At 36.0% G+C, this 16,475-nt stretch overlaps 2 long non-coding RNA genes across 2 annotated transcripts in view; one reads left to right on the top strand and one right to left on the bottom strand.

Annotated features, from left to right (window-relative positions):
• Window positions 1–10,907, bottom strand: part of LOC311436269 — a 61,647-nt gene extending 50,740 nt beyond the window's left edge. Inside the window, exon 1 of the long non-coding RNA XR_014692711.1 lies at window positions 10,784–10,907. This is a non-coding gene — a long non-coding RNA (uncharacterized lncRNA). The remainder of the gene's footprint in view (window positions 1–10,783) is intronic.
• Window positions 1–16,475, top strand: part of LOC311436264 — a 334,039-nt gene that overhangs the window by 236,192 nt on the left and 81,372 nt on the right. Inside the window, exons 4-8 of the long non-coding RNA XR_014692707.1 lie at window positions 3,975–4,046; window positions 5,347–5,655; window positions 7,298–7,428; window positions 8,067–8,126; window positions 12,158–12,237. This is a non-coding gene — a long non-coding RNA (uncharacterized lncRNA). The remainder of the gene's footprint in view (window positions 1–3,974; window positions 4,047–5,346; window positions 5,656–7,297; window positions 7,429–8,066; window positions 8,127–12,157; window positions 12,238–16,475) is intronic.

Raw genomic sequence — 16,475 nt, forward strand, 5'->3', positions numbered from 1 at the left:
CAAAAAGAAATGCACAGTATACAGTTCAATACAGTTGTAACAATTGAGTGCTTTTTAAAGTTCATGCTCCCAGTGCTTCACAGATCTGGGACTTGACCTACCATACCTTTTGTTTTATATTTTAATATTCATTTCTTGCCAATAGCACTTTCTACTTCCCTCACCCTGAAAAGTCATCAGACTGTGAGAAAGACAATTCTTATACTTCATTTCTTTTTATATTTCCAATGCACTTTTCTTGTTTCTTTTTTTTATTTATTTTTTTTTCAGCTGTCCGTAATGTACAAGTGGACATCCTTGAAAAGAGCAGTTCTAGGGAGCCACCGGGAAGAATAGTTTGTAAAGTATACTCCTCATGCATGAGTTTCATTACTTTTATTTGGTAATTGATACCGTGCACAAGTGAGGTAGTTGTCTATGGCCTGTGTGCTATGGCCAGCACACAGATCAGACCCCTGTCCAAAAGAGAACCTAGAGTGTTAATATAACAGTCCAAAAAAACAACAACAACAAACACAGAGATCTGTTATATATCTGATATCTGAGACTTGTCAGTTTGTCTATGCACAGTTATTTTTTATTATTTGATTTTTTATTTTATCCTTCCTTATTTGTTCAGCTGGTGAGGTTTGTTACTTTTATAACTAAGCAGACAAATCCTCCATTTTTCCTTTTGGCTTAGTTTTCCCAAAATGCTTGTAAATGCGTAGGTAACTTTCAGTGTGATTTCCAAAGAAGGCCTATTATAATATATATTTTACATTGTTAATAAGAGGCAGGATATTACAAGGAACAAACTCCTTTTTATGATGCAGCCTGCTAGAATTTAGCCCAGAGCAGTTTATGTTAGGTACTGGCATTCAGTCTAAATAACCAGATTATAGAAATGAGAAGATTCCTAAGGAGTAGTTTTAGCAGTGGAGATGTCAGGTAATGACAAGACCCAGAGGCCAGGAATTGATAGATACTGTTCCAGCATCTAGAGGTATCTGCATTGCTTCTGGAATTCCTTCTGGGTCAATAGAATATAATTAGGTTGTTGATGGATTGCCTAGTTTGCTTTGTTGACCTTGATCCCCTTCGGAGTCTGTATCTGATTCCAGGAAATTAGAGCACCTTTGTCTGGCACTAGGATAAGATATTTACTGAGTCTCCCATGAGATATATGCATGGAATTCTTTTCTGGTAAACAATCTTCACCCATCCTTCTAATCTTTTTTTTCAACACAATGCACTTGGTCCTAGGGACACATCATACTTATCCAGCAAGCATCAGCTGTTGGAATATCAGAACTAAAATTCACAGCATCTCTGTCACTAAGAAAAAAAAAATCATGCAGGTTTTAATATGTGCATGCATAAAGCAATTCTTTAGGAAAAGGGCCTTAAGCCATAGAAATGAAAAAGAACATCAATGGAATATTGTTACTAGCAATCAAATCAGATGTCTCTGAAGGGTGTCCAGCCATGTGCATTGGAAAGAACACTATTCTTTCCTCATTTCCTTTGCTGGCACAAGCAGTAGTCGGCTGATTTTCAGATAATTAAGGATTGCATGATGAAGGCAACAGGCATATTATTTGATTGAAGGGCTGAGATGAAGGTGCCAACTAAGTCTGGAAGATTCTGTAATTTGATGTGACTGCTGTCAGGAACACAAACTTGCTGAAATTAGATCTACTGGCTACCACCAGAGTAGCTGGTGAAGTGAAAAATGTACATGCAGGGCTTAGATGGGTTTCCTGAAGTCACTGATTGTAAATTTTCATACATCACTCCAGGGCTAAGAAATACAATATTAACCTTCTGTGTACCAGAGCTGACAATTTGCATTTGATGAATTTCTAAAGCCCTAGTGGCTTTAGCTGCTTTGGGTCCCAACTGCCAAAACAAATTCCAAACCTTACACCTTTCAAAAAGCTTGGCTCTTTACATTTTTCAGTTATCTCTCAGCACTGTAAGCAGAGCAGCATGCCTAACTGATAGCTAAGCAGAGATCAAAAGAATATGACTGCGCAGGTTATTTGCAATCACTTGGAATGTGTTATGAAACTAATTATTCCCAGAGGAGATGTAGAGAGAAGGTACCTGATGAGGTAGGATATCTAATAATTGCTTGTGAGTAAAAATGTTTGCCTGCTTCCTGCCCCATTCTCCTGTTCTCTCACACACACACCTGAAAGCGCTGGAGCAAGAGCCTGAAGGCCTGTCTGACACAGTCCCCTGCTTTTAGTTGTACAGATCCAGCCCAGACAAAAAGGACATTCTTTTAGCATTGCTTCATGTCCTTTGGTTTCAGGCTAGTAGGATAACCTCGAGGATGGACAAGGTCAGTCAATGCATATCATATTTGCTGGGCATGCAGCTTAAGACAGTAATATGTTTTATTGGTGCTGGCTTTTTCCTGTAGGTATCTTTATTTTGATGGCTAGACTAGGACGTGTTCAAGGGACTGAGGTGACTGCAGAATAGCCATTGTGTTCTGGTAGCTGTTGATTGCTTCAGGTTTGGCCTGGGTTCAGCCTACTGCTTTTAAGTCTAATGCTTTTAAGAAGTAAAGGGCTTCTTCTAACTTTATCAGCATTCAGTTCTGTAGCAGGTAGTTTCTTGGTTCAAGAGTTCATTGGCATCGTATTTAAAGAGTAGACCCTCTGAATGGCTGAAAGCAGCAAACTGAAACTCAGTCTGAGAAAACTGAATGTTTCAGTATTTTAACAGGCGATCCATTCTAAATGACTGCCATGTTCCTTGTATACTAGATTAAAATTGTTTGTGTGGATAATCTAACATAGCTAACGGACTTTTTAAAGCCATTGACAGTAACTGTTATGTATGGATTTTTAGATAGATAGATATATATAAGATACTTCATTTAAATATAAGGAGAGACTTTAAAACCTCCAAGCTTTGCTTTACTTTGCAGTTTAGTACACAGTAAATACTATTAATACATTGTTCTGACATGGTTTTTCTTTGTTTGAAAGTGTTTCATTTTGTGTTTTCTTTGATGGGCAAGAACACATTCAAGGTGCTGAATATATGGGTAGATTTCCCATAAACCAATAACTTTCTTATGTGCTTTGGAGAGATTTTTGCCTTCTTTGCACTTCTCAATAAATACTAATTTTAATTGTCTTTAAAAGAAGCTTTGAAATAGTAGGAAAAACCTGGATTTTATCATCAGTGTGTGAAGTAGAAACCTGCCATCTATCTGAATCTCATTATGCCATATGATTTACTAGAGTGATAATGAATTTTAGTATGTTCCTCCTAAAAGGCTTGAATGGCTTATAAGCAAATTTGAAACAGGATTGAGATACAGTTTTTGAAGTTGCATTCCAGTGCCAAGAAAGTTGGTTTTCCCTGCTTAGGATAGTAAAGGTATAAAATATCCCTCATTACTAGCTCTGTAAATGACACTGCAGACCACAGCGAGAGAGATGGTGCTGTTAAATAATGACAGAAAGCCTCCATGGAGCTGCTGTCACTTTTCTGAGGCAAAAGAAGCAGGGACATTGTGGCCATATTTTGTAGCATTGGCCATCTTGCATAACTAGCATCTACACAGCACCGAGTGATGGAAAGCAAAAGGCTAGGCAGATTATGGCTCCCTGGTCTGAGGGAAGAGTACAAGTAGAATTTACAGTTTCCTCTCTTGCCTATATCTGGCTTCCTGCAAATATGTGACATCCCTTTCTCACAACTACTCATATACTCAACGGCTTACTAAGTCTATTTATTTAATGCACAAATACTTTTATGTTAATATTACCGAAAATAAAAATGTTCTCTTACTTCATTAATTGTTGATAGCCACATAGTGATTTCACAGTTTTCACAGATGTTCACAGTTTTCATTGCTACATACAGCAACATTTAATTAGAAAGAAAGCTTTTAAATGAAGTAATCTATTTTCTGTGTGATTCAGTAGTGATTTCTAAGACTATGGTTTTGTTTCTGAAATTTCATACAGCTCATTCCTTCAGCCAAGGAGAAAGGGATATGTCAGCATGCAAAGGCTACAACTACTCCATGAAGATATGAGGTGATGGCATAAAACAATTCAAAGGTAGACTGGAAAAATGCAGTAAACTACCCATGAACTGCCTAATTACTAGTTCTCTGAACCACACGTGGCTACAGACTTAATGAAAATGATGAAATGTACGCAATTTGTATCTGAGGTAGTTACAGGGGTACTGTAATTTTCCAAATATATTAATTTTATTAATCTTATTATGCTAATGCACACAAAATTGCTAAAACAAAAGCAGTGACGAACAGGATCAATAGAAATACATTAATACCTAATTTCAATTACTACAATTAGTTGTTTCAGGAAGATCGATTTTTCAACCTAAAATTCATTTGCAAGAGATTTACTGAAGCTAAAACTGGTTAATGGGCATGTACATGTGTAAAACCGAAACTATGGACCTTAAATGTTTAAAAGATATCTGTTTTACTTGTAGTTGGAACTTGATTCAAGACAACATTCTTGATTCAAGAATGCAGTCTTATTTGCAGTTGCATACATCAGCTACCTACCACTGAAGCTTAGTAATTATAAAAATAATTACTGTTCAGTATCACTGCTGCTATTGTAAATGGCATGCTTTATGAAAATAGGTCATTACAGTGCACTTTTACTTTCTTTTTCTGTTGCTTTTTTTTTCTCTCTTTAAAAAAACTTTTTTTCCCCCTTTATATCAACGTATACTTAGACTACAGTTTTGTGTGTACTCTTCTTATATAGGGATCTCTCCAAATTATTAGGCATATACATTTATGAAGTATGTTTATTTTGCCACACTGTACACTTCTAACATAGTTTTCATTGCAACAAGTGCCAAATTTCTTGTTTGGGATGGTAAGATGCAAAATCCTTCTCCCCTTAGGCTTCTAAATGTAGAAGAACATAATGTAATATGGATATTATGCTATATTTTTGAACAAGTTTTGGGGTTTAGAGATGATGCAGGTTTCCAAAAAGGAGGGCAATGCCACTGACTTCATGGGGTGTATCTTTGCTCTAACTCTGTGTGGGCCATCCTTGTTCTTTGGCCACATATATTTATAAATCTTGAGAGAATAATAATCAGATCCAGACCACTCTATGCTCCAGCTATTACTACATAAAAATAAATGTCATCCTTGATATAAAAATAATAGAGGAAAAAATCCAAAGAGAAAGCTAATAACCATAAAAAACCTGAAAAAAATATATGTTTTCTAAGCATTCTGATTAGGTAAATAGTCTATTAACCCCGAAGACTGGGCTTCATGATTCATTAAACTGTTTTTTTTTTTTTTTTTTTTTTTAATTGCTCTTGTTATCTTGTTAGGTATTCCACTGAGGCAGATGAATTTAAACATGGCCACAGGCGTAAGAAGATTTGGAACGCATGTCCATTAAACTCACAAATAGCTTGCCAGATGGAGCAAATGGAAAAAACTCTCTTCCTGACAACTATAAATGTTGCACAAAGATTAATATAATGAGATTGAGCTGCTACATTGACTGTAGCAGGGTTCTGAGTTCCCATTTTTCCATTCATGTGTTTGTGCCAACGCATGCCTATCACTGCCTGAGGAACTTTACAGTGAAAGAAATTAAAAGTGGATAACCTGGGTTATGAAGTTAAAATAGCTAGGTCAGTAGTAAATATGTTATTTAGCCATATCTTTGCTTATGCTGTTGTGGACTTTCACTAGACAAAAAAAAAGTGATGCTGAAAAGCATATCTTGGTGTATATTATTTTATACAAGTAAAAATGATGAAAAACATAAAACTTAACATTTCATTTAAAATTTTTCATTTGTTCATTCTTTAGAAGTAAGCTACACTTTTTTTTTCCTTTTCTTTATTTTTTTTTCCCCCAGGGTGGGATCACTTCATCTTTTCTCTTTCATTCTTAGTAGTGACCTCAGAGTAGAGGTAGCTGAAATTTTACTTGTCAAAGTTTTCCTGTTGGAAGTCAGTTTTCTATGAATTTAGCCAAAAAGTGTTAATTCTGTCTCTAAAGCAATTATGTTTTAATTGCTCGTATTTTAAGCATAACCATAAAGGGCTTTTTCTCCTGATTTATTTCTAAATTTACTCTTTATTTTTTTCTACTCTTTATATATGATAGGTAAATTATAATCCTAATCATTCTGTTTTTATAGATAGGCTACATAATACCAGAGCTGGAGGAAAAAATATTTGTCTGTATTTTTCATTAGAAATTATATAGATATTTGAATTTCATTGTCACACTCACAGAATAGGTAGCACTGAAGCATGGAATTATGATCTGTGTTTGAAATATAGGCTATGGACAGTCGTGTAAATCATAATACCTCCATTAAGTCTATGTAGTTAAATTAGTATACAGTCAATGAAATTGAAATCAGAATTAGGTTCAGCCTACATATTACTTATTTAAATCCAGTCATCATTATTTTTAATTTCTTATCTAGACCCATCTAAAGTCAGTTATATGACTGCTTATTCAAAGTAATGACTGGGGTTTTCTGGGCACTGATATAATAAAATTGGTAATTGAATACACCAAAAATATGAACAGTTACAAATGTTGTGCATTAGGGCTTAAAGTGAAGAAGTGAATCAAGCCTTCCACTATTAGAACAGTTTTTATAATGTAATACTGTCATAAATGGGCTTAAATTCTCCTTGCAGAGGTCTTGCATAGTGTATGAGTACTGTATATGTTGTAATAAAACTGCAATTTTAACTGTACATGGTTTAGTGGAGCTTCAATATAGGCAAAGTGCTTTGTGTCACACTACCAGCTATGGTAGCTATACTCCTAGGTACAACATACACTATCTGAAGTGGTCCCATATGGAAAAAAGATGTGGTACTTCTTGTCTAGATTCCTGAATTTGGATTTATAATGAGCTGTTATCAAAGATATTTTAACAAATGCATTTAGGTTGCATTTTTGAGTCTGTTTTGGTGGTTCTGGAGGAGAGTGCCTATTACACTTAATTTAAAAGTGAAGACTGGAACTAGTAGCTATTACACTCTTTGCAATGATAACTCCTCTCTTATTTATGCAGACTCCATCTACTGTCACTCAGGTAATGAACTTGGCTCTGAATTCAGAAGCTCAGATAACTGAGCCAGAACTCTAATCACTGAACCTTTAACAGGGAGACTCAGAAAGCAGGAATTTAAAAATCATATATACATTTAAATATATTGGGCTAATTTCTTTGCTATGTCCGCTATGGCTTTATATAACAGTGAGTGTGAAGTTTAACAATAATATATATATTTTTATTTATAGACATTCAGAGCTGCAACCTTCTTCCCCACTCTGCACCCTTTCATATAAGACTTGATCCCTGAAGCAAGCTTCCATTGGCTTCCCAAGTTCCTGTGATGATATACAGAGGGTCCTTGAAGATAATTCTGATGGTAATTAGGATTAGCAGTTTTGAGAGAAAAATACAGTTTTTACTGGTTGTCCTGCACATTTTCTAATCCTGCATGTTTGGTGTTATTTCCTTATCAATTATTTATGACCTTCTTACTTTTTAAATAGAGAGGGGTTTCTGACCATCATAACCACATCTGTTGTATTCTTAAGACCCTTACTCAAATCACCAATTAAATTTTCATCCTTTTTAGAGAAAGCAGCGGAAATTTCCCTCTTTGTGATTCATGGAACTGGTGACCCCCATCCAGAACTCTTTTCTCAACTAAAAACAAGAATAAATGATTGAGTTCCACATCTGTTATGTTTTATATCATATAATATTTAGGCATTCCAAGACAGAATGCCATACTGAGACTGAGGTTTTCCTATATCTGCAATGGAGCTTTTTGATGCTCTGTATAGTATCTGTAACAAAACAAAATATTGAGATGAAGAATGGGATCAGTTATTCTTTTGGCAGTACTTTTAGATTTCAGAACTGTGGAAGTCAGCACAAAGCATTTAAGAACTGCCCAGCAAGCAAAAGTGAAATTAGCTAAAGAATGTTTTAAATACGTTAAAGAGGAGAAAAATACCATTTTAAGTATAGCAATCTGATGCATTCAAAATTTTCTAGGTCTGAGTGAGTCCTTTTTTAGTAGTGGTGGCCTACAAGAATCTTCGATCTCTTCTCCCAGTAAGTGTGAACGCTTCTGATAAAATTTCTGTCACACCTGTTAATATTTTAATAATAATTTCTAAAACTACAGCTACCCTCTTTATTAATCTGTCCTGGGCAACCTGATGAAAGTATCCCTTGGAAGAGTGGTGACCAGCTGACCTCCAGGTTGGAACCTTCACTATTCTGTGATAAAAAGTACTCATTTTTATTCATTTTGTTTGTTTTGTTTTGTTTTTACTTATTGGTGTATTGGTAAGCATAGCATTTACATATATGAATTAATACTTGTGTTGTGTGAAAACATGGGTTGGTCTGGAAATTTTCTAATGAGCGATCTCTAACTCTGCAGTTGGATATTCAGTGTATTATTCTGGTGTGATTTTCAGTGAACCTCTTATCTCCCATTGCTTGAATATTCAGTGGAAACAACTGTTAACCCATTTCCTGAACAGAACAGCCTGTATGAACATAGGTTGTCCAGTATTTCTGTCAGTCTTTCCTGTATAAGGTGAAGTTTTCTATGGATATTAATAATATTTTAATTGTATTCATGAGTATTTGTAACTATTTGACTCTCTCCTTTAAATGATGATGTGTTGGGCTTTTATTTTATTATTTTTAATGTCCATAAAACATTTTCACAGTGAGTACTTTTCCACCTACATTTGTGAGAATTTTGTATATAAGAAAGCTTCTTACAAAAAAACACTGACTCACCTGAGTAAGCAAGTGAAGAAGTCCGTACTGAAGGGAAGGAAATGAACAAATTTTATTTGCAGTAATATTTGCATTCTCCCTTTGGCCTAAAATCTACCTGGATTCAAAGTGCTACTGTATCCTGTATAGCCGACATATTCTACTTCCCAGTACTTTGTTCAATAGTTAGTGTCACTTATCTATTTGATCAAGGACAAAATCAGAGGAAGCAACTGTGATATTTGTTAATGACAAACTTTAAATTATGTAAATGAAAGCAGTGTTGTCTACCTTGGATACCTTTTTTTAAGCTTCTTTTTGAGATAGTTTTAAATAAAAATACACTGCATTTCAAGTGTGAGGTCAAGCTGAGATGCAATTAAACAGCAGAATGAAAAATCAACGTAGATAGTGAAAATTTATGAACATGCATTTAGGCATTCAAGTGTTGAGCATGAGATATGTGGAAATGCTGGAAAGTGTTGCATTAAAACTGCTTATAAAAGTGATAACTTAGTGACCTAATTTTCCAAAAAGCCCATTGGAAGTTAAAGAAATATATAGAATCATAGAATCATAGAATATCCTGAGTTGGAAGGGACCCTTAAGGATCATCAAGTCCAACTGTTGACACCGCACAGGTCTACCCAAAAGTTCAGACCATGTGCCTAAGTTCACAGTCCAATCTCTTCTTAAATTCAGACAGGCTCGGTGCAGTGACCACTTCCCTGGGGAGCCTGTTCCAGTGTGCAACCACCCTCTCTGTGAAGAACCCCCTCCTGACGTTCAGCCTAAATTTCTCCTGCCTCAGCTTAACCCCGTTCCCGCGGGTCCTGTCACTAGTGTTAATGGAGAAAAGGTCTCCTGCCTCTCGACACCCCCTTACGAGGAAGTTGTAGACTGTGATGAGGTCTCCCCTCAGCCTCCTCTTCTCCAGGCTGAACAGGCCCAGTGACCTCAGCCGCTCCTCGTACGTCTTCCCCTCCAGGCCTTTCACCATCTTCGTAGCCCTTTTTTTTTTTTTTTTTTGTTTTTTTTTTTTTTTGTTCCTCAATGTCCACCAGTGCTGGTCATATGCACCGAAGTACCCGGTTTTCTTTTAGAATAAACTTTCTTTTAGTTAAGAAGTTCCTAATTTCTCTGGAAAATAGTATGTCACATTTTGGGTTTAATCCAACTTCAGTGGTATATATTGGTTTTATTAACACAAAATCAAAATGTATGTGTTTTTTTTTTTTTTCAAATTCACAGGCTAAAGAGTACTGTATTTATTTCTACTTGCTAAACTATAAACTGAGTATTTACATACTTAAAAAAAAGTTTTTAATAACATGATGTTAAAATTAAATGGTGCCACTCATTTACTATGTGTCAATCTATAATTTAATGAAACTATAAACTGTTGATGCAACACTGTTTCATTACAATTACATGAAATTCTTGGAAACTTTTCACTCAGTGTGATTTTGTTAGAACTGATAAACCAATAAAAATGAATAAACAGCTTCTACTGATCTTATTTTGATCTGTTCAAGTCTGAAATGTAAGTCATATGGATCAGAAATACCATACTTGCTAGATGGTGAAAGATCAGTAAAAAAAAAAAAAAAAAAAAAAAAAAAGAAAGAAAGAAAATGAAAACTAATGAACAATATCAAAAACTGAAAAATGTGTAGATAACCTCTTAAACTCAGATGATAAATATTCCTGACAAGTTCAGTATGACTTCTGAAGGTTAGCATAAAGCATTATGCCTGACTTGAACAGACAAGCAAAAAACCTTGCATGCTGTCTTGTAAAATGAATAACATAATAAATTACAGCATAGCGAATGAATGGTTAATGACTAAGAAAATGTGACTGACAAACACATAGAGCATGAATAAGAGAGAAATAAATCTCCAAACCATTGCATTAAGCTAGGTAAAAGAACAAGGACAGTGAGTTTTTCACTGTTAGACTTCTCTGCAACCTACCTGACATCAGAAAACTCCTTTGAAATACAGAAGTTTCTGTTACTGTTCTATTTTCAATTCAGCTCCCAAATGAGGTGTTGATCAGGCTTTCTGAATGCATCCTTGATGTTCATGGATAAACCTGTTAGAACAGAGAAGAAGCAAGGCTGAAATCCCAGCTCCACTGAATGATGTTCCCTCTAATTTCAGTAGTACCCAGAATTTCTCCTTGTGATGGGCAGCTGTGCAAGCGAATTAGCATTTTGATTTCAGAATTGTAAGTGTAAATGGCCAAAGTTATGAATGCAAGACAGATCTTGTATGTACTCGTTTGTAGTTTCAGGCAGATGGAGATCTATTTAAGAAAAAGATTTTTAAAAGGCCACGTGACAACTCGTCATATCCAATACAGTATTAAATTGTGTTCTTCGAACTTATTGGAAATACTTCCAGTATTTTATCCCTTTAAGTTTTATTTATGCATGTGTACACGTGATGTCATTCACAGGAGAAATGAAGGCAACATATATTCAGCTTGTTAGGTCTGCAATTGGTAGAAAAAGGAAAGAAAAGGCAATAAAGAAAAGAAGACACAGAAAGCAACTCTGGGTGCCTGACTTCACCAATGACCACTAAATATCAGCCTCACCTGACTTCCCCCTCAACAAGCTCAGCTCAGTCCTTGCCTGAGACAAGTTGTAGCTGTGCTGACCCATCTCTATGGAGTGGACCTTTGACCTACGCTATGAACGACTGCCTCCTGGACAGGCCCTTAGCACATACACTGTAGCTCATCTCCTGCCCTGTCTCCTGCATGGACTTTGGACCAGGTGGTAGCCGTGTCTCCAGCCTTGTCTCTGGCCCAATTGCCTGCTGCTCCTGACATGATTCACCATCTAGAGCCTGGACTTATTTCATGGCTGTGTCTGAGGCTGGGCCCTGTTCAAGGGTCCCCCTTGGTCCTGGCTCCCCATCCCTGGGGAAGCAGCCAGCCCTTGATGCACTCTGGCTACAATGGTTTTCAGCACCATCTTCCATGATGAGCTCACCCCGTTGCAGGCCCACCAGCTTTCCCTTTGATCTCTTCCTCTAACTGAAGGCATCTATCAAGTTTTCAAAATTGACACACAGCTATCAGATTCATAAGCCTGAAAGAAAAAGAAATAGCTCTTTTATGAAACCGAGGATGAAAACTAGAACAGTCTGACATAGTGAGCTTATTTTAAGTACAATAATAGACCTGCTGCAGAACACAGGAAAATAAAATATATGCCATTTTCATAAGTTAATTTAATATTTGGATATTCTTTACATTACTGTATTACCGTAATAGTAGTCATAAAAAACATGGACTTCAGTGGAGCCATAATTTCACTCCAAATTATTACATTTCAGAGGGATATATTGGAGGGGCCATATGCCACTGACTGACATCAGTACGGAAGTTTCTACATGGCTTGTTACTGTGCTCCCAGGTAGGTCTTATTTCTGCTACAATATTTATTGGTTATATTAGTTACCTGGAGACTTTCAAGCTAATTGAGGATATGCTACACAAGTATAGTATAGTTTCCGCTCCACTGAGTTTATAAACAAAATGTTGAGACAGAGTGACTGAGGAGACAGGCGATGAAGTTATCAGTAATAGCAGAGTGGTGAGTTAGATTTACTAGATGAATCATTATTTCTTTTCAGCTCGAAAAATTGTAAAGGTATTGTAGCAGACAAAGAATTCAAAGTAGGAGAGTCATAAAGAGGTAGTTCTGAGGACTTTAATAAAGGTTCTCCCATATAGGAGGAATAGACTAGGAGAAAACATGTGGGTGCTAATAAGAAAATTATAATTTGCTTGCTAATGATAAAGTCATGTCATTTCCAGGGAAATGGAGGTAGTGAATTGAAGCATCAATAAGCTTTAATTATCCATGTGTACATTAAAAGATCTATTAGTTGTGCGTTCTATATTCCATACATATCAGATATGGCATTCTGGACCAATGATTTTTTTTCTTTGTTTTGGATAACATGTAGGCAGTGTTTGATACTGTAGCAGTATTTCTGGAGTACAGGGTAATTAACAAAAAACTAAATAATATGTTGAAGAATGTTGCAAGGACTTTGGCTGTGTACAGGGCGTTAATTTTCAAAAAAAATTTCAAAGAATTGTTTGTAAATATAATCTATGCATGTACCTAATTTCTTTTGCTTACTTTGGAACCAACAATTCAGAAGTTTATTTCTGGGGTGGTGCAGAGAGAGAAAGCAGTTCAATAAGATCATATGGAAATTAAGCGTCTGACTCATCACCAAATTTATTCCAGTTCTAAACTTTTCATCTACAAATTATGCTGGATGTCTAATTTAATGTTAAATTTATACTTTCTAGGAAACTACAGTTTCTGGCTGAACGGACTTCTGTAAAAGTACTCTATGCTCTTAGTTTCTTCAGTTTTAAACTCTGCCCTCATGTATAATTGAAAAGTGTCTTCCTCTGGTACATGGTAAGAATAAGAAAGAAAATGGGGAAAAAAAAAACACCAACATACTTGTCGTGGTTTAACCCGGCTGGCAGCTAAATACCACGCAGCCGTTCGCTCACCCTCCCCCCTCCCTCTCTGGGACGGGGGAGAGAAATGGAAAGTGAAGCCCGTGAGTTGAGATAAAGACAGTTTAATAAGACAGGAAAATAATAATAACAAAATAATAATAACAATAATAACAATAATGTTACAACGGTGATAATAGGAAAGTAATAATAATATGTACAAACAAGTGATGCACAATGCAATTGCTCACCACCCGCTGACCGATGCCCAGCCTAACCCCGAGCAGTCCAGCCCCCTCCCCCGGCTAGCCACCCCTATATATTTTTTAGCATGACATCAGATGGTATGGAATACCCCTTTGGCTAGTTTGGGTCACCTGTCCTGGGTCTGTCCCCTCCCAGCTCTTACTGCACCCCCAGCCTGCCTGTTGGCAGGACAGAGCAAAAGGCTGAGATGTCCTTGGCTTGGTATAAGCACTGCTCTGCAACAATTAAAACATCGGGGTGTTATCAGCACTCTTCTCATCCTAAGCCAAAACACAGCATTCCACCAGCTACTAGGAAGAAAATTAATTCTGTTCTAACTGAAACCAGGACAATACTTTAAAATTTTTCCTTTTCCACCCTTAAACTTTGCAATGATCTTTCAATTAAAAAGGAATAACCACCTTACTGTTCCTTCTATATTGTTTACATTCCCACCAAAATCTAAATCAGTCATTGATTGAATCATACAACATGAAATCCTTTTAGATTTCATATTGATAATGTTCTCTTATTTTCTATTTACCCATACTGCAGTCTGTGACAACTCCATAAACCTATGATTAATCCCCTACACATAGTTTATACAGAGTTTTTGTTTTAGTCTTATTGAAATTGATGTATATTCTACAGTATAATAAAACAATATGGAGATTTATTTTAAATCAATGGTGCCTTAAGCCAATTTAATCGACCCAGTAATAACATTTAAATTGACCCAGATAATCTGATCTACATGCAGTAATGCTGTGCTCTTTGCAGTGGAATTATCGTTACGTTTTACACAGTAGTAGCAAAGATGATGACATTAGGAAACTGACCATTAAATAGAGCCCATCTGCAACAGACTGGAAATAGGTTTTATTGGTCATGATAAAAATTACATGTATAATGTTTGATAGCTGCATAAGGTGAAATGGCCATTAAACTTTCCCAGTGCTGTATACTGGGTTCATCAGTACAAAGAGCTTCCTTCCATCAATGTCATGGTCATGCATGGCATGGTCTATAAAATTCCTAATTTCAGGAGAGAAACTGTTTCTGTCAGAAACATTTTGTGTAGTTGTCCATGTCTCATATCACTGAAATAAAAAGAATTAGCTACTGAGCTGCTTAGCTAGTAACATTTTTAAAATACAGAATCTCAGAGTCCTGAGAATCATTTTGCTGTTGGCAGGTGTCCCTTATGGGTCATAAAACAAATTCATAACTCTTTTAAAAATTAAACAATTAAAAATATATATACATATACACAGTTTAAAATGTGAAGAATTTAACTTGTAAAGACCTTTCTTTTCAGCACAATTAGTGAAATTTTCCCATCACCTACTTTCAAAAAAACAAGCAAACAAACAAAAGAAACCCCACAAACCACCCTCTAATTCAATTCTCTAGAAGGAAATAATGCTTTCAACTTTCAGGAGAGAGACAAAGGAAAAAGTACTCTCCTGAAAGTTAAAGGATAAAAGAATAAGTCTGTTCAAGTTCTGCCCAATTAATACATTCATGGAAGAACTTATTTTTTACATTTTATTGTTTTCCAACTCTATACATGAGTAGAACATTCATTTGAATATTTTCATTATTCTAATATAGCTGAAAGCACAGAAATCCTGTCCGTTGACCACCTGCAATACACTGGAGGAAGTAAAACCAGACAAGGCATTGAAGCCTATGTTTTTATGTGGAAAACCAGTTGCTCTTTTACATGTCTTTTTGAAGTTACTGTCACAGTGTCAGTCCATGTCTTGCTTGTATTTGGCTCTAGAAGTATACTATGAATCTAGGTTTTTGTTAACTAATAATATAGTTAACGAAGAGTACAGATAGCCCAGAGTACAGGTAGCCCAGAACAGGGTGTGAAGCTGTAAGAGTTCAGTTAAGACACAGTCACTCCATTAGTGGAAATAGCTATATTAGTGAAAACTGCAGTATCTGGAGGATTAGGTATGGATTTGTGATGTGTGGGCCTTAGGAAGGTTGAGAATGCCAGTGGTATACACAAAAGTTCAAATCTGTCTGTGCATAGAAAAAAAGTATTTTTTTTAATCATCATTCTTCAGATGATGATTGCCAGAAGTAGCTTCCTTTTGATGAGGATTGCTATTCATATAAATATTGAATTTCACACTTCCAGATATCTTTAAGATCTGTTTTCTTCATGTGATCAGAAGCGTCCATTCCTCTTTGAAGGTTTCAGCTGTGCACTCACTAATTGCTGTATCATACCAGTTCCTGTATTTTGACTCAAAGTGAGGCAGTTTTGCTTCATCATTTTCTGGTGTGTAAGAATGAACAAACCTTAGCTCTGAGAGCTGGAGAATTTTTCTAATCCCATCTCTGCCAATCTTACTCCATGACTTCAAGCAGGTTCTGTAACTCCTCAGTAGCACAATTTCTCCATCTGCAAAATCAGGGAAATTAGATAACTGATGACCTGAGAGGAGTGTTCTGAGAATTGGTAATGTTTTCATAGTGCTCTGAAATTGGCTTGCTTCAGATTGTATATTCAGATAAAACTATGTAAATCTTTCTCACAAGTAAGGAAAAAAATGGCTTAAAAGGGTTTTAATCAGCATTTTTAGTTGAATACTGGAAGCCTCAGAGTGCTCGGGTCGTAGAACACTATTACAAATAGTCTTGGACCTCTTCAAGTTTTATGTGGAACTAATTCCACTTGATTTAGAGCAAGTGTTCCAAGACCTCTGATAACATAACTGAATTGCTAAAAATTCACAATGAACTTTTAATAATAAATACAGCTGGGAAACTGGGAGCAGAATTACATCAGACTCAAGGTTTTCTGGCTTTCTAGAGGAGTTCAACCTCAGAGTTCAAAACAAAAAACATACTTTTGATAACAATGTTCCTCTTACCCCGCTTATGGCAAAGCTGCTGGCAAAA

The sequence above is a fragment of the Aythya ferina genome (assembly GCF_964211825.1).
Source record: "Aythya ferina genome assembly, chromosome: 4".
Lineage (NCBI taxonomy): Eukaryota > Metazoa > Chordata > Aves > Anseriformes > Anatidae > Aythya > Aythya ferina.